This window comes from Artibeus jamaicensis, unplaced genomic scaffold (assembly GCF_021234435.1).
Source record: "Artibeus jamaicensis isolate MK-2021 breed Jamaican fruit bat unplaced genomic scaffold, CSHL_Jam_final contig_851, whole genome shotgun sequence".
Taxonomy (NCBI): Eukaryota; Metazoa; Chordata; class Mammalia; order Chiroptera; family Phyllostomidae; genus Artibeus; species Artibeus jamaicensis.
The window spans coordinates 7,498,126-7,510,349 of record NW_026521986.1 but is presented as its reverse complement, the minus strand read 5'-3'; positions in this window follow the sequence as shown (position 1 = coordinate 7,510,349).

The window sequence follows — 12,224 nt, the reverse complement described above, 5'->3', positions numbered from 1 at the left end:
TATGTCTGCCTATTCATCATCTTCTCGCTGCATTTCTATTTGTCTCTTCCTCATAGCCCACAGGGGCTGCTCAAGCTCTAGCTATAAAATCCAGTGTCTGGACGAGAAAAACAAGGGGCTGGAAAAGGAAAGGGAAATACCTGTATTTGGAAAGCAAGACTCCCAGAAATCCTCAGCAGCTTTCTATTTACATGTTATAGTATTACATGGCCTTGCTTGCTGCAAGGGAGTTTAGGATTTTTGGTCTTGCAGCCTTCATATGAGACGAAAGCAAGGAAAAAGGAGTTTGGAAGGGGGGGTTAAGTAAGTCAGTCCACAGTATTTGCTGCAAAAGGGACTAGGTAAAATTTTTATACAAAAATAAAAAGATTGGGTTCATTAAGGTTCACTCAGGAAAACAGATACTACTTTGAATATTTACAACAAAAGGAATGTAGTGCGGGAAATCGGTTACACAGTGAGGCTGGGTAGGAAGAAGAGGAGAAAAGCTAAGCAGGGAACAGTAATGCAGTGCGGAGATTAGCTACCCCAGGAAGCCGCTGCCCACTCAATATTAGAAGGAGAAGACAGAACTACTGGGGTCACTTGGCAGACGCTAGAACCAGGACAGGCCCATTCAGCAGGATCTGGAGCTGGAGGGGAAAGACAGCTACTGCAGAAAACAAATGAGAGGAAGGGGGAATGGAATTCCCTGCTTATCCCCTTCTCCCACTGGTTTGTTCTGTTGGCCAAACCCAGTGGGAAGCCAGCTGACAGTCTGTAGGGGCCCCATGTGATGCAGAGCTGACAGACAAGGAATAGAGGGAAAACAGGTCCAGGACCAAACTTGCTGGGTTGAAATACAAGACACACCTCTATGTGTCTTGTTAAAGTAAAGGGTCCTATGGAAAATAAAACTAAATAAGTGGTAAAAATTTTATATTTGATATTTTGAAATTTATATCAGATGATGTGGATTTCAAGGCAGACCATTAAGTGAGATAAAGAATTTTTTTTATTGCTAACAGGTATAATCCATGACAAAGATGGAGGAGTCAGTGGAACTCTCAGTGCTAAATAGCATGGCAATCAATATATTTATCTAAACCTTTTAGAAATACAAGGGAAAATCCATAGGAACTATAACTGTAGAAGGGACTTCAATCCCTATGATAGATCAAGCAGACAAAAGTAAATAAGGACATTCAATAAGACTTCATATTAAGACATATGGCAGCAGCCAAACCTGAAATCAGAGATATTCACACTTTAAAGTGCTTTTATTAATACAGAAGAAAAATAAAAAGAAATAGATTCAATTATGGCTTCAACTGAAGAGGACATAAAAACAAACATTCAGAAGGCAGGAGAAAGGAAACAGTAAAAACAAAAATAGAAATCAATACATTTAAAAGAAAAGTGGAATTGATAAATTGATGAACAGCCTATTTCAAAAAGATCAATAAAAGAGAAAAACTCTTGGAAAACTCTATTGCACAAAATAATAATAAAAGCAAGAAAAGACTGAAATGCACAGCCTTAAAAATAAGAAATCTAGCCCTGGCTGGTGTAGTTCAGTGAGTTGAGTGTGGACTGAGAACCAAAGGGTTGCCAGTTCAATTCCTAGTCAGGGCATATGCCTGGGTTGCGGGTCAGGTCCCCAGTGGGGGGCTATGTGAGAGGCAACCACACACTGATGTTTCTCTCTAAAAAGAAATAAAAGCTTTTGTAAAAAAAGAAATCTAATATAACCACAGATAAAGAGATTAAACACATTGTAAGATCCATACTATATAAGACTTGATACATTTGAAAATCTCAACAATAAAGTTAGTTGTATGGGGAAATAAAAACATTACAAAATTGAAACAGTCCTTAGTATAGCTCCTGAGGCCCTGCACTTCTATTCGGTCATGTGACCAGTGTTCTTTGCTGTGATGACAGCTATCATGATGGAAAGCAAATTGGATTTTCTGAACTGTCTCTCCTCTTAGGCTATAAGCTTTCTGAGAGAAAGGACTATGCCTGATTTGATTTTCCATCTCCAGTATGTAGCTAAAGCATATACCGCAGATGGTCAGAGAACGTTTGTTAAAAAAACTTCTTCTTTTCCCTCCTGCCCTTCCATCCCTCCCTCTTTCCATTCCTTCTTCAAAACCTTATAGAAAAAAACGAAGAAGATGCATTTAGCTTAGAATAAAGGTTATGGTATTCCTAATTCCTATCAGGGCTCTATTCTCTATGGATCCTGTTGCCCTGTGAAGTAGGTATGTGCAGGCAGGCTCCCATGTGGGGTCCACAGAAGGTTCCTCTGCAGACCACAGTGCTTATCAGGAGCTGCCTGGAGCTGGTGACTCAGAGAATGGCCCAGCAGGCTCTGGCTGTTGCTAGGAAACCATGTTCCCTTGTGGAACCCAGAACAACACTTGCAGGTTGTCCCTGATAACTTAGAGGAAATGAAGAGCTGTCAGAAAAGGTAGAGGGAAAAACAAAAAGCTAAAATAAAGAAAGTAATTTTCGTTGCCCAGCACTAAATGGCATGTATCTATGGGGATTAGAGACAAAAATAGTAAAAAGAGAGGTTGGCATCATTAACATAAGCCACTTTCACTCTTGCTTTTGATGTTGTAAAAATGTGCTTTGAGAACATAGCCAAAAAGATGTCTTTTCTGTAGAGAGTCTCAAATTTTTCTGGAACTTCAGCAATGGGAGGATCTAGGGAGGTAATGCAGGGCCCTTCCCCAGGAGCCCTGTTTACACCTGATTCCTTTCCAGTTGCCTGGTCAGCCAACATTTGCAAATGAGTGCCGCCCTTGGCCTCCAGCTGCAAATCATTGTTGCCCAGGCACTCCTAAAGAGGAAGTACCGGAAAGAGAAGAACACAACCCTACAGCAAGCAATGACTCTCAGTTTTGACTGTGTCAGAATTATTACCTGGAGCTTTTCTTAAACACAGATTGCTGACCCTAATTCCAGAGTATTTGATTCTAGAGGCCTAGGTGGCGTTTGAGAATGTTCCTAGATGATACTGATGCTGCTAGTCCAGGGACTATGCTTTGGGAACTTTTGCCTTAGACTATTAAATCTTTCAAGGAATTGACAAATCACTTACCTGACAAAGAAACAGAGGTTCCAGAAAGTGCCAGGGATTGCCCACGGTCACTTAGCTGCTGGAACTGGGCTCAAACCCAGGCTTCCTGAATTGAACACTAGTGCTTTCTTCACTACAAAATGCTCTCTAAGCAGTGCCTCTTGAAAAATTCTCCAAAAGACTCCAGATGGCAGTGAACATGGGTGGTCCTACCAAGTGAATGCCAAGTTACTAAATCCAACCCCGATCGCGACATCTTTGATGAGGAAGCCAGAGATGGTTTGCAAAAGCCTTTGTGCTCTTCACAGCATTGTTGCTCATCTTTCCAAATACTGTAGATAGAAAAGGAAGCATGTTAAGGAGCTCTGATATGATTCCAAAGAGGCTTGTGTCCAGCGCCATGCTGCCAACAAGCTAGGCGTGCTGGTGGGAATCTCCACCAGCTTTGGATTTAAGCCACAAGGCACGTCCCCCTCTTTCCACCCCACTCCCCCACTGGCCTCTCTGAGTACCAAGATGACTTCAGAGATGTATCTAAAACTTAAAGAGTATACATTCTCCTCACTTTTGCTTGAATATAGGCTTTCTCAACCATTAAAGCTAATTGTGAGCTGCAGGATACAAAAAGAACCAAAATCAGGCAAACAACATGTATTAACAAAGCCTGGCTTGAGCAAATCTGGGGTGAGTGCAAAGTCTTTGGTGTGTCTGGTCTCCTCTTTGACCCTCTCATGACTCTCCAATGCCCTCCACTCTTCCCTGCCCTTCTTGATTTCCATTCCTGTACAACTGTGTTCTTCTTTACCTTCAGCTAAACCCTGCTAAGATGTGAGATGAAAGAGGCTTAAATTGCCTAGAGGTCTTTTAATTTTAATAAAAGATGTTTGAAAACTAATAACCCTCCAATGCTTGAAATAATGAAGGTGCAATGAGAAAGTTTGCAGTGGGGGGTGAGGGGAGGTATTAGGGTTAGGGGTAGAATCACTAAGAACCAGGACTTTACCCAGAATTCTGTATATTGTACCTCACAGGTGGCCACTAACTTGTCTCCTGCTCAAGTCTAAGACTTACCTTGTGTATTGATAGTATTGGCAGAAGCTCATGCCTTAGAAACCATTGCTGGTGTTTATTTGCAGCACTTCAGTTCTCACAGGAACTTTGTGCCCACTAGATGGCATTCAGATAGAGCTCGTGGGCAAATTCTTATTTCTATAGCTTAATGATGCTAAATAAAAAATGAAGAGTTCCTCCTTCCTGCCAGCGTTTTTAGTTTTGTTTATATTGTTTCGACCTCATGGGGTGAACTACATGTTTATGACTGCTACCAAGTGAGTGCAGAAAAAGATACGTGACATTTTGCTTGTGGCTGGTGCCTCATAGTTTTCAGTGTGCTTCATATGCGTTATCCCCTTTGAGCTCACTTCTGGAATTTATGGAAGTTATCATTTCCATTTTACCTCTGAGGAAACGGGTTCAAATATATCAGCTTAGATGGTAGCAGAGCTGGGACTTGAATCTAAACCTTTTGATTTCTAATTCCAAATAGTTCATATTTCATCTAAAAATACTAAATCAGGGATGTATCATAGAGGAGACAGAGGACGACCAGTTTCATGAGCAGAGAGGCCCTTGGAGGACTAACTGGAGTTGGAAAGTGACTCTGGTCAGAATATGAAAATATTGAAAAGGGGAACATTATGTTGCTGGCCTTCCTTCTGGAGCTATTAGTGCATAACATGATTTGTGTGCCTGAGGTCCAGAGGAGCAGGGCAAATAACACAGTGCAGTCTGTGGCACGCAGGAAGTCAGGACAGTAAGAAATGTGGGTTGGGTGGCAGAGAGGAGAGATGGGGCTTAAACTGGGGCAGAGGGTTCTCCCGGTTATTTACCTCTGAGGTTTCACTCATGCAGTCACCGTGATTACTGAGAAAGTGAGGAAGCTCCTTCAGAATCACTGGGAATGCAAAAATGACCGTGGGCAAGTAGAAGGGCTTGTGCTGACCGAGGTCCCCCAAGAATTATCTGTATGCTGTCTGCTGACTTAATGCTTTATATAAGTGTTTCAAAGTGTTGTATTTCATTAATATTGTTCTGTCATAGAGTGCTTGTCCTATATTTTAGATGTTTCTGGGGATGCTGGGAGAAGGAGTTATGTTAACCAGCAATATTCCATGCGTTTAATTACTCCTGGGAAATTAATACAGCAATAGCGTTGACTAAGGAGTTAGGAGAAGAAGGAAGGCATTTCAGGTGTGTGGAATAGCAGGTGCAAAGGTACTAAGACGGGATAAGGTTAATCTGTGGGGAGAAATAAAATTTCTGCTTTGTCACTGTGGAGAATCTGGGGATAATAGAAAGTAAGGCTGGACAGGTAACTTGAGAATGGAGTTCAAACAGGGCCTGATGTGTCACACTGAAGGGGGCCACCTTCACTGTGGGCATCACTGAAGGTTTTTAAGCAAGTGTCATTTTAGAAAGACTATTCCAGCAATGCACAGGGTGGTTTGTGGTGGGAAGAGCCTTGGAGAAGGGAGAAAAGATATAAGGCTATTGGAATAATATTTACAGGGCATAATAAAGGGCTGACCTTGTATGGAAATGGAGAGGAAGGACAAATGTGAAAGAAACTAAGATGAGTCCCTTTTACTTGCCAATAAGAAAGCCAATTTTGTGTTGAACATATTGTTCCCATTGAGATCTTGTGGCAAGAAGCAGGTTTCCCTGCTATTTTCTTAGCCTCACATTCTTGCTGCTTGTTTTGCAATGTGGTTTCCTGGTGTCTTAATGGAGCAGCGGAGCTCTGCTCATTAAAACTGTGCAGCACATCACAAGTATCACTCGTTTTGAATAACTGATTTGATAGCATTTCAAACCTGCCAAGTTGATAAATTGGGCACTGTACTATTTGCACAATCTGGAGTCTCAGACTTACGGAATTTTGGAAATTAGCAAATCCCGTGGCAAATGGCAGCACCTGCTGGCAAATATGATATCACAGGCTAAGCAACTCTATTAGACAATGTATTGGCACAGTACAAGATGAACAAAGAGGACAAAGCTGCAGGGGCTGGCAGGGCGGAAAGGGGAATCCATAAGTTTGGGAGACATTAATATATTCCGGGAAAAGCAATCAGATGGCAACAACACCTCAGAGTTGGAGAAATCAATCCAGAGAATTTGCAAAGACCTAAATATGTCTATCACTGTGCTAGGTGCTTGAACGATATAAATGGGATATCCAGGTTTCTGACCTCACTAGTGATTACACACTTAGAATGATCAATTCTAAAGGTGTAAATGCTGCAGAAACTTCTTTTAGGATAATAATGCAACCAGCATTTTAAGAGTCTGACTACTCTCCCCAAACCTTCTTCAATAAGAATTTTGTATTTAGTGCATTGGAGAATTATTTTCTTGGAAATCATTTTCTGTGAGAACACTTAAATATTCACATTGAAAATTGGTGTGCGTGTAGAGAAGTGGGACATGGTTTCACCTACAGCTCTTGTCATTAGAATTCAAACATTCTGTAAAGTCAGATTTTCCAGAATGTGCAATTCTTAAACCCGATTCAAAGATGACGGAGGTCTTTGTAAGTCTTGTCATAGATTTTTCAGGGGAACTGGTGTGTAAGAAGACTTCATAGGTTCTTATTTGCTTATATCCCATCTTTTTGCCCAGACAGTGCTTAAGACTACTTTGACACAGATAAAATCAGCAAACTGTGAAGAACTAACTATGCATGAAACTCTATACTCGTTCCTGAAAGGAATAACATAAGGCATGACACGTAGTGACTACCCTTAAAGAATTCGGTTGGAGAAATAAGTGTAGGCGTAAAAATTAATGAATAATAAAAAGATTATCTACTAGAATGCAGTAAAGAGCATAGCTCCTGTAGCTTAGCTGCCTGGGTCAAAATCCTGGCTCTGCAGTTGTCTAGCTGGGTCACCTTGAGCAAGTTGTAAGAGCTCTCAGTGTCTGCTCTGTAAAAAGGTGATAGTAATAGTACCTGCCTGATAGGGTTGTTGTGGGCTTTAAATAGGTTTATATATGTAAAGCACTCGCAGAGCCTGGCACTAGTAAGCACTGTATGTGGTAGCTACTATTATTATGAAAACTGGTAAATGAGTGGCATATTCAGCAATCTCTGCAGGAGTTATCTGTAAATCCTTTTGGGAAGTAGTGATATAAAGAAAGAAATAATGTTGAAAAGAAAAGAACACAGAAGAATGAACTGGGAAAGCTTACTGAGAGGGTGGTAGTGGTTCATGTAAGCTGAGTCTTTGAAAAGCAGTAGGATTTATATGAAAGAAGAGGCAGGCAGAAGGGCCTGAATAACAGTTCAGAGACAGAAAGGCACATGTCCTATTAAAGGGACAGAAAGGGAGATTGGTTTGACTGGAGCAGTGTGAGCACAGAGGGGAAGCAGTTGAAGCCCTGCATGCAGTGATTGTGGGGACCTTTGAGTACCAGGCTGAAGAGTCAGAACTTTACTCTGAAGACTTGGGACCTACAGATGGGGTTCGAATGAGGGAGTGTGATGTATTAAGACAATTCATCTGTATTAAATATATTAGGAAAATTAATCCAAAAGGATGAAGGAATTTGCAAAGCCAGGAGATTGGTTAAGGGTTATAGGGGAGGAAAATAATTTTACTTCCATGCTTTTTCTTTCTTAGCTGAGATCTCTGTAATAAGAGACAGAATAACGAGGGAAACAAACAGAAGTTTATTAACATGTATACCTTGTGTATACATGTGAGATATCCAGGGAAAAAAGAGTAACTCCCCAAGGTGGCTTAGAATTCAAGCTTAAATACCATCCTAATAGGGAAAGGGGAGGGGAGATGTAGGCCTTTTAGAAGAGAGTAAATGGATTTTAGGAAAGAAAAATAGGCCCTGAGAAGAATAGATGGGAAGAATGATGGCTTGTGACAGGTGTCTGGGTACAGCATTGACTTCCAGCTCCTCTCTTATGACAAAAGTCAATTTTCCCTGGTTGATGAAACTCCTAGAGACTGGATTTATGACAAATAAAGTTTTGGAGGATCTTACTTCTGGTAGATAAGGGGAGTTCAGAGAAAGCCTCGCCCTGGATTTGCTGTTTTTCATGTGCTTACAGCTCAGAATAATCAATATACCTAAGTGACATATTTTGCATGGACATATTCTGCTACCTTTCGGCATCAAGTTAGTGGAGGACCAGAAGTGCAACAATGAGTATCTAAACAAGGGCAAGGGCAGATGGAAGGATGCTGAAATGAACTTCACTAAGGAAGACCTGATGACATTGAATGTTAGGGGCCAAGGGAAGGGAGGGTGAGATCCCATTGCTGAAGCTGGAGATACTGTATATATAGTTGAGGTAGCAAGTGGGCTTAGGAGGAAGCTGGGGATGCTGCAGATAATATTCTAGACATGTCGAGGTTGAGGCGATAGGAACATCCGAATGCTCACAGTGTTTGGGGTAGTTTTATCAAGGGGCTCAGGCAATGTTTCTAACAGTTCTAGGGTGAAGGGTCTCCTTGAGAATGGAGTACATCCCAGACAGAAATACAATTGATTTCCTTAACTTTTAATTTTGGTTCATGTAATGTCATCACAGAACTAGGGTTTCACTGCTTTTAGGCTGAATCTGGGTAGCATTTCTCTGAGCTCCTCAAAGAGTACTTGGGCAATATAAAGTTTTCATCATTATCAGCACCCAGTGGGGCCCATCCATCCTGCCTAATTCACATTCAGCCTTTTGTGCTGCCTTTCTGCCCGAGGACCCCAGTGTCTCTCCTTCCAGTTGAGCATTAATATTAACGATGGCCGCTAGAGCAGAAAACCAGATCAGCAGGCAGAGACAGATCTGCGCCCTCAAGAGTTCCAGTTTACCCAAATGTGAAGGTCTGGGGGGTATTTTTGTCCTTCAGATGAAGTCTGGTGAGTGATGAGAATAACTTCTTTCCTTGAGTGAAAGGCTGATGCTGTTTGGGATGGTTCTCTCTGTGCAACCTCATTTAGCAGCACACTAAGCAGTGGTTCATTAAGCTGTAAGCAGCTGTGTAGTGGCACCAGAGGCTTCTGAGGGCACTGGGCTGAGGTAGTGGTTTCACTGTTCAACCTCTGAGTCTGGGGCCATTTGGACCTCTGGAGGAAGAACAGAGTAATGAGTGCAGTGAAATTGAACATGGCCAGATTTGCCCTAACATTGATTAAGGCTATAGGCTCTAAGGTCCAGAAATAGTAATGACATTACACATAAAACAAGATGGGGTGAATTTTGCAAAGGATCATTCGTTTTCCCATTTCAAGGCTTGAGTGCTCAGACATAATAGGGATAAGAAGTAAAGTACAATTAAAAATTGTAAATTCGTAGTTTGGCCCATCTTCCAAGTTATGGTTAGGTGCATTTTGACATGTCTTAGATTTTTAATCTTTTCTTTAACTGTGTGGCTTTATGGACTGGCTCAAAATCATCTTAAGGTTAAGGAGTTCCTCTGGCACCTGATCTGTTCACTTGTTCTTCTTCCATTTGTAAGTCGGCAATGCCCCCAGTGGCAGTAAGCACAAATAGCTCAATGTGCTTTGAGTCATACTTTCCGTTTTTATAACTTTTACTTGTTTTATAGCCTAATTTTTTGGCCTGACTCATTTTTCCTCTCTTACTGCTCTATTAATAAAATTCACAATGCCTCGATTGTAGCAAAGACTCAAATGTTCATTGAATGACTGTTTCATAATCATAGGAGGCAGGGAAGTGCTCAGAACGTTTCCGGCTTTGGTGGTGCTGTTATGCAAGTAGCGTAGGCATAAGAGTAAGGCATACCTGGCCTCTAATCCTGATTCCACAGGCAAGTTATTTAAACTATCCGCATCTTAGTTTCCTCATCTGCTAAATGGGAGTGTATGATCTTCCCATCATACAGAATCATTGTGAAAAAGTGAAGAGGTAACATATGAAAAGTGCCTACCAGAATACTTAGCGCATTGATAGGCCCTTGGAAAGTATTTGCCAAAGAAATGAATAACTCCAAGGCAAAATTTCAGAGGACGTGGCCAGCCTTCCAAACATAGCAAAGTTTCCAGAGTTTCATGCCGATGACATGTAATCCATTATGGCACTAGCTATGTGATATAATCCTTTCTTTCAATATACATGTACAATGGCTAGTTTTGTGGTGAAAGGGAACTTGCATATCTCCTAAAATGATGTGAATTTTTCTAGAGGTGAATTGAAAGGGATTTACTTTTTTCTTTTAATAATGCAAACCAAGAACAAAAATGCCCTCTATGAGGTAGATTCTAACTTGCTGTGAGGACTTTAGATTGCTTAAAGTGATGAAGAAACAAGAAGGACCAGAGTGAAATGAACTATAGGGAAACTTCCTGTTCTCAAAAGAGCATTTGCAGACAGCACTATGGTCTCATGGCTTGCAGATTGGATCACTGTTCTCCTGAGAGCCACCAGGAATACTTTAGCAATACCCATGTTCTCATGGACTTCCCAGACCATTTGAGGACACCTCTAACAATGATAAAGAAAGATCGTGCAATGGGCGTGTTTTCATTTTAGGGCTTAATTAATTTTATTCACAACATAATGAAGTAGGCTTATTTCCGGAAGGAAGTGGAGCTCTGTGCTAAGAGGTCTGTTACTTTGGCTTTTCCTATCAAGTATCCGTAACTCAAGCAATCAGAGAAGAGACAGGCTCAGAATTAATGAACAAACCACCCAATAAATCAGATAAAAATGGGATGCTCGTGATGAAATGTTCTCTAAACTCAAGTTCGGAGTCTAATTGAGCGTGTGGGAACCGAGCACCTGGTCCTCCAGGAGAATGAGTCCGCGGGCTTCCGAGCCATTCAGTGTGCCCAGAAATGCTGTAACTTACTCCCCCTAGGCACCCCCACTGTCAAAGCCTCAGCTTCTCAGTCACACCCTTTTTGGACCCTAAAAATTTACTCAATTCATATTGCTGAACAAGAGAAACTTACCATTTCATAACATTAAACGTACACGCTAAAACTGCCTTACCAGATAGGTAACCATTTTAAGATTATATGAAAAACGGCCCTCCTTCGTGTTAGCAGTCAGCTGGGGTGTCTGTTTTGTAGCTGCGATTCAGGACTCCCAGAGAGGGTTTGGAGGCTGCCTGCAGCTTACTTGTGACTTTACTTCAATATGACAATGGGGAACTCCTGAAGATGGCAGCAGCACTTTAAATTTCATGAGCCCAGGAAGGCCCTATGGTTAACGCAACCAGAATCAGATGATACTGCAGTCTCCCTATTGTCTCCACGCCCCCACCAACATTTCCAGCCACTGTTGCAGATTTCTGCGTTCCCTCTTTGAGCCTCGCACCGTGCAGAGTGTAGGGAGGAGGACGCCAAGCTCAAGAAATGTCGAATCCTCTTCACCAAAGAAGAAAGGCATTTTTAAACCTTTCAACACTACTAGCCCCTCCACTTCCCTCTCAAATGTGGATTCTCTTTCCATTTGAGTGTGAGACTGCAGGAATAGAAACAGATTGTAGATCATACACAGATGTTTAAAAATGGAATTACCGTTCGCTGCCTAGTTATACTATCAGACAAAGAATAAACAAACTATTTCCTCTGCTTTCTAAGGCCAGAAATGCCCATGAAAGAAAATTAATGTTTACTCGGTAATTTCTGAGAATGATAAATTGCAGTGTCTGTACATAAGAGGTGTTCATAAGTATAAATCTGAGTCTTTCACATCTGATTTAAAAGCTCTACTATTTATATATTTTCTAAATAGAGCTGAAGGTCTCAAACATATTTTCTAGGCTGATTATTACAATTCCACTTATAATTATTTTTAATTTAGAGTTTTAAATTGCAGAGGCAATACAACTTTGTATAAAAAGGGAAACAATTCAAAAGTATATGTAGAAAATATTGACAATCTTTTCTGTCCTATCCTGAGTTAACTGTTAAATATGCTCATCCTATTTTCTGTCCTATTCTGAGTTAACTATTAAATATGCTCATAAAAATATTTACCAAAAAGTGGGATCAGACTGCACATTATTGCAACATTCTCTGGATTAGTAGATACAGATTTAAGTCTTTAGTAGCCGAATAATATTCTGTAGTATGGATGTAACAATTTACTCAACCATAGCTCCTGTGAGGGGTA